Below are 11,647 nucleotides of genomic sequence, written 5' to 3' on the forward strand. Positions count from 1 at the left end.
GGCAGTACGACATTTTGGAACCTTCCATCGTTCTGGAGTTCTGGTGCTGTAGATGGGATAATTGGGTTTTAGTTCTGCCATTTCAGTAAAAACTGTACTCTCTCGTTGGACACTTAAATGGTACTGCCTGCATAATTTGTATTCGTAAATATTTCTTACTTTCAATAAATTAAGCGAAGCAAAGATATCTGAAGAAGGCGCTGTGTATTCAACGTTTTCAATTATTCGTACTATTTTTTTCTGTAGCCTTTCAAGCTTCAACAGATTAGTTTTTGTTGATGTTCCCCAGACTAAATGAGAGTAGTTTAGGTGGGAAACAAAGAGAACGTTATAGACCATTAGTTTAACTTTTTTTGGAAGAGTATAGCGGTTGCGATTTAAAATTCCAGTTATGCAGCAAAACATGTTACCCAACAGCAAATTTAATTGCAAAAGTGAGAACGCTTCTAATTTTCCTTCATGCTGTTGAATTTGCAGCACAGTTTATTACCAAAATAAGCATTATTTGTTTTCTTCATTGCGTTTCTGTTTATTTTTAGACTGGCATATTCACGCTTTACCGCTGACAGCACATCTTCGCGGCAACAAAAGTGACTGAACAGCAAACTTAATTGCAAAACTGAGAACACCTATTGTTTTCCTTGGTGTTGTTGAGTTTTAAACACAGTTTGTTAGCAAAATAAAACAATACTTATTTTGTTCACTGCAACTTTACAGGAAAACGTTAGCGTACGGTCCCTTCTCATGCGAATAAATGTTTCCGGGGCGGAGCCACCGCAACCCTGCTACTAGTTGGTTGATCCCGCAGTTGGCATCTTGCTGTGTCGTCATTTTTACGTCACGCACTAAAGCTTGAGAGCGATTTAGAGAGGGGTACAGAATATGGCCCCAGTTAACTAGCCACGATGGCGTCAAGCAAGGTACAACATTTTAAAAAGGTTTTAGGCCTACCTGTGACTGCTCGTGCAGGTGCCGTACGTGCAGCTGCAGATTCCCTGCGTCGTATGTCGGTGTTTCTGGCTGGTATGCATTTCTAAGTTGTATTGTGTAGAGAAGAGGTCTCCGCATTTCTCACAGGCGAGGAGCACGCTGTGCAAAGGAACGATATTGACGTCCTCTGAAAAAGAACCAACCAGTGGGAGGAGCGAATGAGCACATGTAGAGTGAAGAACTGCCCACAGAATTCGGTGTTCTTAATGAGTACTGTACAAGAAAGGTAAAGGCCATCAGTAGTACTTTTTCACATCAGTTCCCCAGTATCAATTCTCTGCATGGCAGTTTTCTTAAGGTAGTAACAGAACAGTACATCATATTAAATATTTGCCTGTTCACGATACAAAGGCAGCGCGATTGTACAAACCTGCACAGAGCAGTCAGGAGGCAATATATACAATAAAGATAAAAAGGCAGTGCCTTTTCCGGAAGCGCGATCGACCAGCTTCGTATCGGCACACATGCATCAAATGGGGAGTTCTCTCACAATGCTGATGTCTTTTACATGCACCATGAATATATACATAAAAAGCAAGCACCCATTCTTTTTAATCCACAGTTTAATACCCCTGCTATTCAGGCAATGTGTCAATGTTCCTTCACCTTTCACCGACATGTCCTCGCACAAAAAAGTCCGCCGTCCCTGCTGACATTCATAGTGGTCATAGTCAGGCATATTCGAATTAGCTTAGACTTGAAGAGGGAACGGAAGAAGCTAGTGAAGAGGAAGTCCAATAATGAGTTAGCAGCAAGAAGGAAAATAGAGGAATTCAGGATATCGCTGCCGAACAGATATTCAGCTTTAACTGAGGAAGACGATCTTAATGTACATACAATAAACGATAACCTGACAGCTGTCATTACTTAGTGTGCAGTAGAAGTAGGCGGTAGGATGGTTAGACAGGATACCGGCAAGCTATCTCAAGAGACAAAAGATCTTATCAACAAACGCCAAAGCATGAGGACGCATAACCCTACAGACAGAATAGAACTAGCAGAGCTATCGCGGTTAATAAATAAGCGCAAGATAGTTGACATAAGGAAGTTTAATATGGAGAGAATCCAGCATGCTCTAAAGAACGGGGGCTGCCTAAAAGCGGTGAAGAGGAAACTAGGCATGGGTAAAAACAAGATGTATGCGTTAATAGACAAGGAGGGCAATGTCATTAGCAATATGGATAAGATAGTTAAAGGAGCAGACGAGTTCTATACAAATCTATACAGAAGCCAATGTAATCAGGACGGTAATGAGAGAGAGTAGCCCACACCAATGCATCATCCCTCCAGTAACGAAAGAGGAAGTAAACAAAGCCTTAGGAGCAATGGAAAGGGCAAAAGCAGCTGGGGAGGATCAGGTAACAGCAGATATCTTGAAGGACGGTGGGGAGATCGTGCTAGAAAAACTAGCCACCCTGTATACGCAATGCCTTATGACCTCGACCGTACCAGAAGCCTGGAAGAACGCAAACATTATCTTAATTCATAACAAAGGAGACGTCAAGGACTTGAAAAATTACAGGCCGATCGGCTTACTCTTCGTTGCCTGCAAGATATTTACTAAGGTACTCGCTAATTTATCAGGGCAACTTTAGACTTCAATCAACCAAATGATCAGACAGGCTTTTGTAAAAGATACTCCACAATAGGTCATAGTTACAGTATCAGTCAGGTGATAGAAAAATACGAAGAATACTACAAACCTCTATGCACAGCCTTCATTGATTACGAGAAAGCGCTTGACTCAGTGCAAATATCAGCAGTCATACAGGCATTGCGGAATCAGGGTGTAGAAGAGCCTTATATCAAAATACTGGAAGCTACATATAGCAAAATGGCATTGCTCTGGGACAGTTGGTATCAATCCATCTTTGGGCCGGGGTGAACTTTGGGACGCACCAACGTAGACAAACACATTGAAACACAGAACACCATAGCTGCCTTAGTCCCCCCATAAAGTCGGCAAGAAAATTCCAATAAGGAAGGGCATCAAGCAAGGAGACACAATCTCGCCAATGCTATTCCTCCCCGGTTTGCAGGAGGCATTCCGAGGCATGAAATGGGAACAGTTGGGGATAAGAGTTCATAGGGAATACCAAAATAATCTGCCATTCGCTGATGACATTGCCTTGCTGAGTCACTCCGGAGGTGAACTGCAAATCGTGATCAATGAGTTAGACACGCTGAGCAGAATGGTGGGTCTAAAAATTAACATGCAGAAAACCAAAGTAATGATCAACAGCCTAACAGCCTAGCAGGAGAACAGCAGTTCACAATTGGTAGCGAGGTGCTGGAAGTGGTAAAGAAATACGTCCACTTAGGACAGGTAATGACAGCTGATCCGGATGATGAGAGGGAAATAACTAGAAGGATAAGAATGGGGTGTAGCACATGTGGCAGGTTCTCTCAGATCATGAATAGCAGGTTACCAATATATATACCTCAAGAGAAAAGTGTACAACAGCTGTATCTTATCGGTACTCACCCTACCGGGCAGAAGCATGGAGGCTAATGAAAAGGGTTCAGCTTAAGTTAAGGACAACGCAGCGATCCATGGAAATAAAAATGATAGGTGTAACGTTAAGATACAGGAAGCGGGCAGAGTGGGTGAGGGAACAAACGCGCATTAATGCCATCGTAGTCAAAATAAAGAGGAAGAAATGGGCTTGGGCAGGGCATGTACTGCGAAGGCGAGATAACTGCCGGTCCTTAAGGGTAACAAAGTGGATTCCAAGATAAGGCAAGCGTAGCAGGGGGAAGGTTAGGTGGGTGGATGAGATTAGGAAGTTTGCAGGCATAAGGAGAGCGCCGCTGGCAAAGGATAGAGTCAATTGGAGACATGGGATGCTTTGCTCTCCAGTAGGTGTAGCCAGGATGATGATAATGATAAATCACGCATGTTCGAAGCTTGCAAATGCTATCAACCGATTATTATCTACCAGCTAAGGAGTGCAGGATAAGTTTCTCCTCGCCTTCTTTCAACGCCTCTGGTCCTCTCGGGTTCTCTAGCAAACTCTTGGCAAAGGACATTGAATATCCAACGAGTAGTTCTTCGTTGGGGCCAATGTTCCTTAGTGTGCGGTAGTAGATGTCTCCGTTGATGAGCAAGGCCCCGAGGTTTTGTCGATGCTTGCAGGGGGAGTAGTTCAAGTCGTTCATCCAGTGGTTGCGCTGCTGTGGGCGTCCATCTATCACGAAGAACTGTCCATATCGGCGCACCTGCATAATGCAGAGGTTCAACCGTCTAAACGCTCAAGTCGATATTTTTCTCTACCATACTCACGTAAAACAACGGACACAAAAAAAAACGTGGCGTAAATTTTAAGTGTCCGGAAACGGGCCAGTATTTTGGTATCTAATCGGAAACCTCTGTCAGATGGGCATTTCAAACGCCTTCTTACCGACCAGTCTATCCTCTCTAAGGCCACTGAGCGCTGTTACACGGACGGGTTCTGTGGCCATTGAGACACCGTTAGCGTACTGTGTACCCTATTACTTTTACGGAAGTACCAGCCCGCCCACCGCCTGCGAGCACGCGCTGATTGGCCCGGATGCTGCAGGCACACGCCGGGTACCTGGTGCCATCTGGTGCCGTTAGGATGTTTTGCGCGTGTGCATTGGCTGCGCGCGGCCTCCCGGTACGAGTCAATGGAGCAGCGCAGAACTCCTGGAGATTTTGAGGGCCTCCCAGCAGTGGCCGTGTGCACTCTCGGGCGCGATTGCTCGCAGCAGCGCGTAGGAGAATAAAATCCGGGCAGTATCAATTTTGAAAAAGTGGAATTAAAATATACAACTTATTTAGATGATGATTATAGTAAATTTTTATGCCGCAAAGGCTTCTGAGGCCGAAGAGCGTCGTGGAACAAGGTATTTTGGTCTACTGACAACTTATTTTGCGGAAAAAAAAGGACAGCTCGGGCTACCAAACACTGCGACGTGCATATATAGTGCCATTCTCGGGGATATAAAACAACCAACACCAGCTTCGTTAAAAGTGCATGAATGCTACTACATTCAACTTGTCCAAGAACATTGAGTTCATTTCAAGAGTAATTAATATTCATCTAACGAATAATTTTGTTTTTAACCTTTTAGCATAGCCTTCAGCTTACGATCAAGCTTCCAGCTTGGCCTGTGAGTGCGACTCTTGTACGGTGAGCGGGACGGTTTAGCGTGCACCCGCGCCGGTAGCCATACCTGAGATTTCGCGAAAACTTGCAAGGAAAATGAAAAGGCTTCTAATAATGGATCTGGTGACTCATGCAGCGATGTCCCATGGTTTTATCTCATGTTTTGCGTCCCAAAGAAGTTTGGCAAAATGGTGAGGCACTGACAACCATAGGTGAGCCTTTTGTTACATATATTTTTTTTTCTTTTTCCTCTGACATTATTATAACGCGGCATTTCAGTGCAGCCGTACAGTATTATACAATAACGTTGGAAAGTCCGCATGCTCATTGCATCCTCGATATGCGGTTTGCCATTGTAATCATCCGCTGCAATCTTCCCTCTCACACAACAATGGCACGTATTCCAGCATAATCTGTCCCCACGAAAAACTCCCCTCGAATGCCCTTGCATGTATGGGACAGAGTAACAATGCGAGCAGCGTAGTGCAATTGCAACCCAGGTGTTCCGAACGTTGTCTATAAGAGCATTTACAACCTGAGTCTGAGTATTCTATACACTGGCCGGGCAAGCTCACCGGCCAGGTGCAGCCGCCATTTTCGATGCTGTCCACCTTGATTCCGTGATACGGGCCGAAGTGAAGTCCCTTGGGCAGCGCCTTCAAAGTGAACACTCTCAGCGGGACGCCCTTGACTGTGGACGTGCCCGAGGCCAGGAACTCGAACAAGCTCGTACCTACGAGACTGGAGCCTTGCGACTGCACCTGCGTATAGGAGTATTATTCCGCCGTGTTCAGCAGCCGCTGTACTGCAAACTGGGGGCTCGGGCATACAGGTTAAATATTATGGCGCTGGCTGTTAGTGCTAGGATTGCCGTGTTTCGTGCCGTAATCGCAGTCGTCATCCCGGCGCGTGTTTGCGATTAAGTACCCGTAACCACCCCACCCCCCACCCAAAAAAAGGAACGTTCGCGTAAAAACAGGTTGACTCGTGCAGCCCGCCAGAAGAGTGAAGTTGCTGTTTGTGAAGTGTAGTGCAGATAGAACCGGCCAAAGCTTGTGACCTCCAAAAATAGACGAAAACGTGTACACGACCTGGTTAATAAGCAGTATATAGCACATAAATGGGTGGACGGTATGATTTGGCGGGTGATTTGGAACGCACATGGGGTGATGCATTTTTGAATTTAGTATCGCGTTCAAGCAGTTATCGCAACGTTTTTCAAATGTGCTCAACGTTTTTTGATTGATCCGATTTACATTCTTTCAGCTAAGGCGAGGAAGAACCAGCTCCGACAGCGTTGAGGTTCGAACTGCTTTTAATTGCGCTGCTAGCGCTGCGGCTGCATCGCCCAACTTGCTCTTTCTTGTCCGGCGCCGCGCCCCTCGTAGTGCGGAAGCCACAGGATGCGCCCAGCGGATGTGCTTGGAGGAAGGTGCGCACAATGATGGCGCAGCCGAAGCGAGAGTGAGTGGAGAGCCGACGGGCAGAGGAGTGGCCACGTAGGCTGGTTTGAGTCGGTCAGCAGCCACGACGTCTTCACAGCCGTTGACGTCAGACGTGAAGCTCTTCTGCGCACGATGGAGCATGCGGAACGGTCCTTCGTAGGCCGGCGTGAGGGGTGGACGGACATGGTCACGGCGGATGAAGACATGGGTGCACGAGGCCAGGTCCTAGCTGACGAACACGGACTGAGGGTGACGGGCTGCAGCGGTGACAGGAGTTATGTGGCGAAATGTGCTGCGTAGGTCTCGTGGCAGCGTCATGGATTAATGTAGGGTGAAAGGAGAAAAGAATTAATCAGGGAGACGAGGGAAACACCGTAGACTAGCTCAGCAGAACAGCTGCCGAGGTCAGCCTTCAGTGCCGAGCGAATTCCCAAGAGGACGTGGGGAAGGTGGTCGGACCAGCGCTGCTTTGGCTGATCAGTGGTAAGGGCAGCCTTCAGTAGTCGATGCAGACGTTCCACCATGCCATTGGCCGAAGGGTGATAGGCGGTCGTATGGAGGTGGCGGACGCCCAGAATATTGGCCAAGGCAGTAAAAAAAAACAGGGCCGATTGAAATTGGCGGCCGCGGTCAGTGGTGACGACAGATGGGCAGTCGAAGCGAGACCCAGCCGGCCATGAAGGCCGAAGCAACGGTCTCGGAAGTTGTGGCAGCAATGGGCAACGCCTCATGCCAGCAGGTGAAACCATCCACACACGTAAGCAGATAACAGGCCCCACGTGATAGTGGGAGGGGTCCAACAATGTCTACGTGAACGTGGGAAAACCGTGCGTCGGGCGGCCGAAAAGGAGAAGCAGGCGTGACGGTACGCCGGTGAATTTTGACGCGCTGCCAGTGAAGGCAGGTTCGTGCCCAGTAGCGGATGTCGGCATTGATGCTTGGCCAAAGGAAACAAGGTGGGATCAGCTTCTGCGTCGCACATATTCCAGGGTGGCTCATGCGGTTCAGTTTATCAAAAATGGTGCGACGGAAAGCCAAAGGTACGCAGGGGCTCGAGACGCTAGTGGACGTCTCGCACGTAATGATATGGGAGGAAAACGGCAGTGGACATTCGACGGAGGACAGGGACATGGATAGGAGCGAACGCGATGCAGCTCTGGATCGTTGCGCTGTGCTGCCGCTAGCTCCGCCATGTCCACTGGTGATTCGGACGACATGACACCGACACGAGAAAGTGCATCTGCAGTGGCATTCTCCGGGCCATGGACGTGACGGAGATGCAGTGTAAGCTCTGAGATAAAACACAGTTGGCGGACCTCGCGCGCAGTCTAAATGCTGTGGTTCCTTTGGAAGGCAAACGACAAAGAGCTTATGGTCCGTGATGATGTGATAGTCCCGACCCTCCAGGAAGTGGCGCAAATGCTTGATGGCGAAGTGCACAGCGAGCAGTTCTCGACCGAAGGTGCTGTATTTAGTCTCAGGTGACTTCAGATTTTGGGAGAAAAACTGAGAGGCCGCCGACTAGACACATGCTGCTCGAGAACTGCGCCAACGACAATGCAAGAGGCGTTGGTGACGAGGCACAGTGGAGCATCAGGAACTGGCGGTATGAGCAAAGTGGTATCTCGGAGCGCGTTCTTGGCAGCAGAAAATGCAGTTGCAGCGTCTTCAGTCAGCTAAAGTGGCGCAGCAGAATCTTTTTTCAGTCGCCAAAAAGATCTGTCAGAGGCTTCTGGAAAGAGGCGCACTTCGGGGAGGCGGCGATGAAAGTTTAGGAGGCCCGAGAATTCTCTGAGCTTTTTAAGTGACGTGGGAGTTGGAAAATCTTGAATGGCTTTGACTTTGCTGTCGAGAGGCCGAATACCATGTAGAGTGACGAGGTGGCCGAGGAACTTTATTGTAGCTACACCAAAGAGACACTAGTTCGGGTTGATCACGAGCCCATATTCATCACGTCGGTTGGAGAGGGCGCGCAGATCAGCTTCGGGCTCAGAACCTGATGAACTTGCGACGCGAAGATCATCGATGTAAGCGAACATGAAGACGAGGCCTCGCGTAACCTCGTTAATAGTTCGCTGAAAAGTCTGTGCGGCGCTGCGCAAGCCAAAAGGCATCCGCACATACTCAAAGAGGCCGAATGATGTGGTAATGGCCATCTTAGGAATATCAGCGGGCTCCACGGCAATTTGATGATAAGCCTTCACTAAGTCTATTTTAGAGAAGATCGTGTACCCAGCCAGATTTGATGTGAAGTCCTGTATGTGAGGAAGTGGATAGCGGTCTGGTAAAGTGTGAGCACTGAGGGCGCGGTAATCTCCACATGGTCTCCAGTCGTTCGGATCCTTCTTTGGCACCATGTGAAGTGGCGATGCCCAGTTGCTTAAGGAAGCGCGTACCATGCCGAGTTCAAGTATGTGTTGGAACTCACGGCGACCGATAGGGAGGCGTTCTCCAGACAAGCGGCGAAGGCAAGCAAACACCGGAGGCCCCGAAGTCACAATGTGGTGGGTGATCGAGTGCTTCACTGGTGACTCTCTGGTGTGTGGCTTTGTCAGGTTGGGAAAAACAGCGAGAACTTTCGCATACGGAGACACAGGGACGAGAGCGCCAAGCCCCGTCGCCGCAGTTGTGGAGAGTACGCCGTTGACGAAAAGGTTCGTGCTGACACCTATGGGGCGATGAGCTTGCATGTCGGCTTCTATGTTGAAGAACCCGAGGAAGTCTGGACCGAGAACAGCTTGCGAGACATCAGCGGTAGTGAAGATCCAAGGAAACGTACGGCGCAATGCCAGGTTAAGCGTAAGGGACCGTTGGCCGTACGTGCGAATGGGCGAGTTGTTGATCGCTTGAAGCAAGGAGGTCTGGCTGTTGCGACAGCGATATGCCCAAGAGGCAGCTATGACGCTGACCTGAGCTCCCGTGTCGGCCAGGACGCCAGCGCCAGTGGTCTTGTCTTAAAACAAAATAGGCGGCATGCCCGTCCACCTGCACCACTTGCCGCTTTCAGTGGCCGGTCGCAGCGTTTCCACGGGTGGGTGCACTTGCGTGCAGACCGAAGGTACGGTGGTACCAGCATACAGCTGAGGGCAAGGTGTCGGGCCGCGCGTCAGATGGTTGGGGCTCTGAAGAATGCGAAGGTGGCGGGGAGCAGTGGAGTGACCGGAAATTTGGCGACGAACGGCGTGATAAGGGCGCGAGGACATCGAGCCGGCTGGCAAGAGCATCAATTCGACGTTCAATGCTGGCAAGCTGGGAGTCTGCGGTAGTAGTTGGAGGCGGACTGGGCACAGAGCTGACGTTAGGGAGCCGTGAGTAGTCCGAAACACGGTCAGCGAGTTCAGCGAGCTTGTCTAATGAAACATCACCCTCAGCTGCGAGGATGGGGACCATGTGTTGGGGACGGACGGACGGATGGACAGACAGACACAGAGACAGAGAGGAAAACTTTATTTCTGCAAGTAAGTTTTATACCCATTTGGGGAAGAACCATTTGCTGGGAAAGACGCTTAAGGAACAACTCCCGCAGAAGGGGGTTGTGCTGAAAAGCGGAGCCTCCAAGAAGCTGGCGCATGCGACCGAGGAGCAGCGAAGGGCGGCTGTCACCAAGCTCCGTAGCGCTGAGGAGCTGCAGGAGTTTGCTGCCCTCGGACGCTGACTTGCGGTCGGTGATAGCCGCCTTCAACGTGTCGAAAGGTCGAGCCGAGTCCGGAGAGCTGATTACGTCCGTGAAGTCCTCAGCGACGTCAGGAGGCAGGGACGACACGAGGTGGAGGAACATGGTCTTCTGGCTGGTGATACGTCGCAGATGGAAATGAACCTCAACCTGCAGGAGCCAGGCGCGGCGGCTATTGGGCTAAAATGGTGGCAGGCTGACTAGCTGGAACGCGGCCACCGAAGCACCAAGGGCCTGAGCGTTCTGGGACGGGTCACCGGCGGTAGGAAGGGCAGAAGAGCCAAGGAAATCCATGTAGGAGGATGGGGTTGCGTGTTCGAAGCCGGGTCGCCAAATCTGTCGGAGCTGAGGCGAGGAAGAACCATATCCAACAGCGTTGAAGTTCGAACAGTTTCTAATTGCTGTTGTTTTTGTTGTTACCCTCATGCAATGGCACATGCCCACATGGGGAGATTGCCAAAGAATTGGGGGGCACAGAGAGTTTTTCAGATACATATTTCCTGGACGAAAATAAAATAAATGCTCAGGAAGGAAGAACTAAGCACAAAGGAACAGCGAAATGAAACTGGAAATGCATAAGGCACACAAGAGATCGACACTGAGCTTTATAGCGGTGTGGCTAAATGACAATGATAATTGTAAGAATAAAAATAATTCACATGAGGTTCCATAATGCACAACCATGAAGGGACAAGACGCAAGCACCCCCCTCCCCATTTGTGTCCTGTCTTTTCGTAGTTTTGAGCTATGGAACCTCATGTTCGACGAATGTCCGGAACGTGCCTGTCCTGGAGGCTTCTAAATGAGGATTAAGTCTGTTCACATCATTCTGTAGAGCACCGAGAGTAGTAAGGGGGCACAAAGAGTTCCTTACCCTAGACCACGGCAATACTGGCGAGAATGAGAAAGTAATTGCGCAAGCTGTCATGTACCCACCTAGACATCGAGTAGAGTACTCTGTATAAGTTTACATGCAACTACAAAACCCCTCCTTGCCATTTCTGTTAACGTCTGCGTTAAAAAAAGCGCGCCTTCGACGGCCTGCACCGGAAGTTACCTATGTTTCTCAGATAGGAAAAAAACCGAAGTTTATGCACGGTGTTCACGGAAAGACCAAGTAACATTCAAAGACTTCACAATAAACTGATTATTCCCTCATGATCACTGTGGCGGCGTTCATGGCTATCATAAAACAAGTCATGACTTTATTCGTAGACTAATATACAACCCTCGTCATAACCTTTTTAGGTATATGTATTTGCCTGTAATTAGATATTTCTATCTAGTGACAGTACATCAAATATGAGATATAATATGAGGCAAAATGTAAACCCTTCTTGCACAGCACACGGGCGCCTTAGCGTTTTTCCTCCATAAAAACGTAGCCGCTTCGAGCCCGACCGCGGCGG

The 11,647-nt window shown here is 49.0% G+C and overlaps 1 pseudogene; it reads right to left on the reverse strand.

Moving 5' to 3' along the window:
* Positions 1 to 3,921: 3,921 nt before the first annotated feature.
* Positions 3,922 to 10,136, reverse strand: LOC144120501 (uncharacterized; annotated as a pseudogene).
* Positions 10,137 to 11,647: the final 1,511 nt, after the last annotated feature.

This window comes from Amblyomma americanum, chromosome 1, assembly GCF_052857255.1.
Source record: "Amblyomma americanum isolate KBUSLIRL-KWMA chromosome 1, ASM5285725v1, whole genome shotgun sequence".
NCBI lineage: Eukaryota > Metazoa > Arthropoda > Arachnida > Ixodida > Ixodidae > Amblyomma > Amblyomma americanum.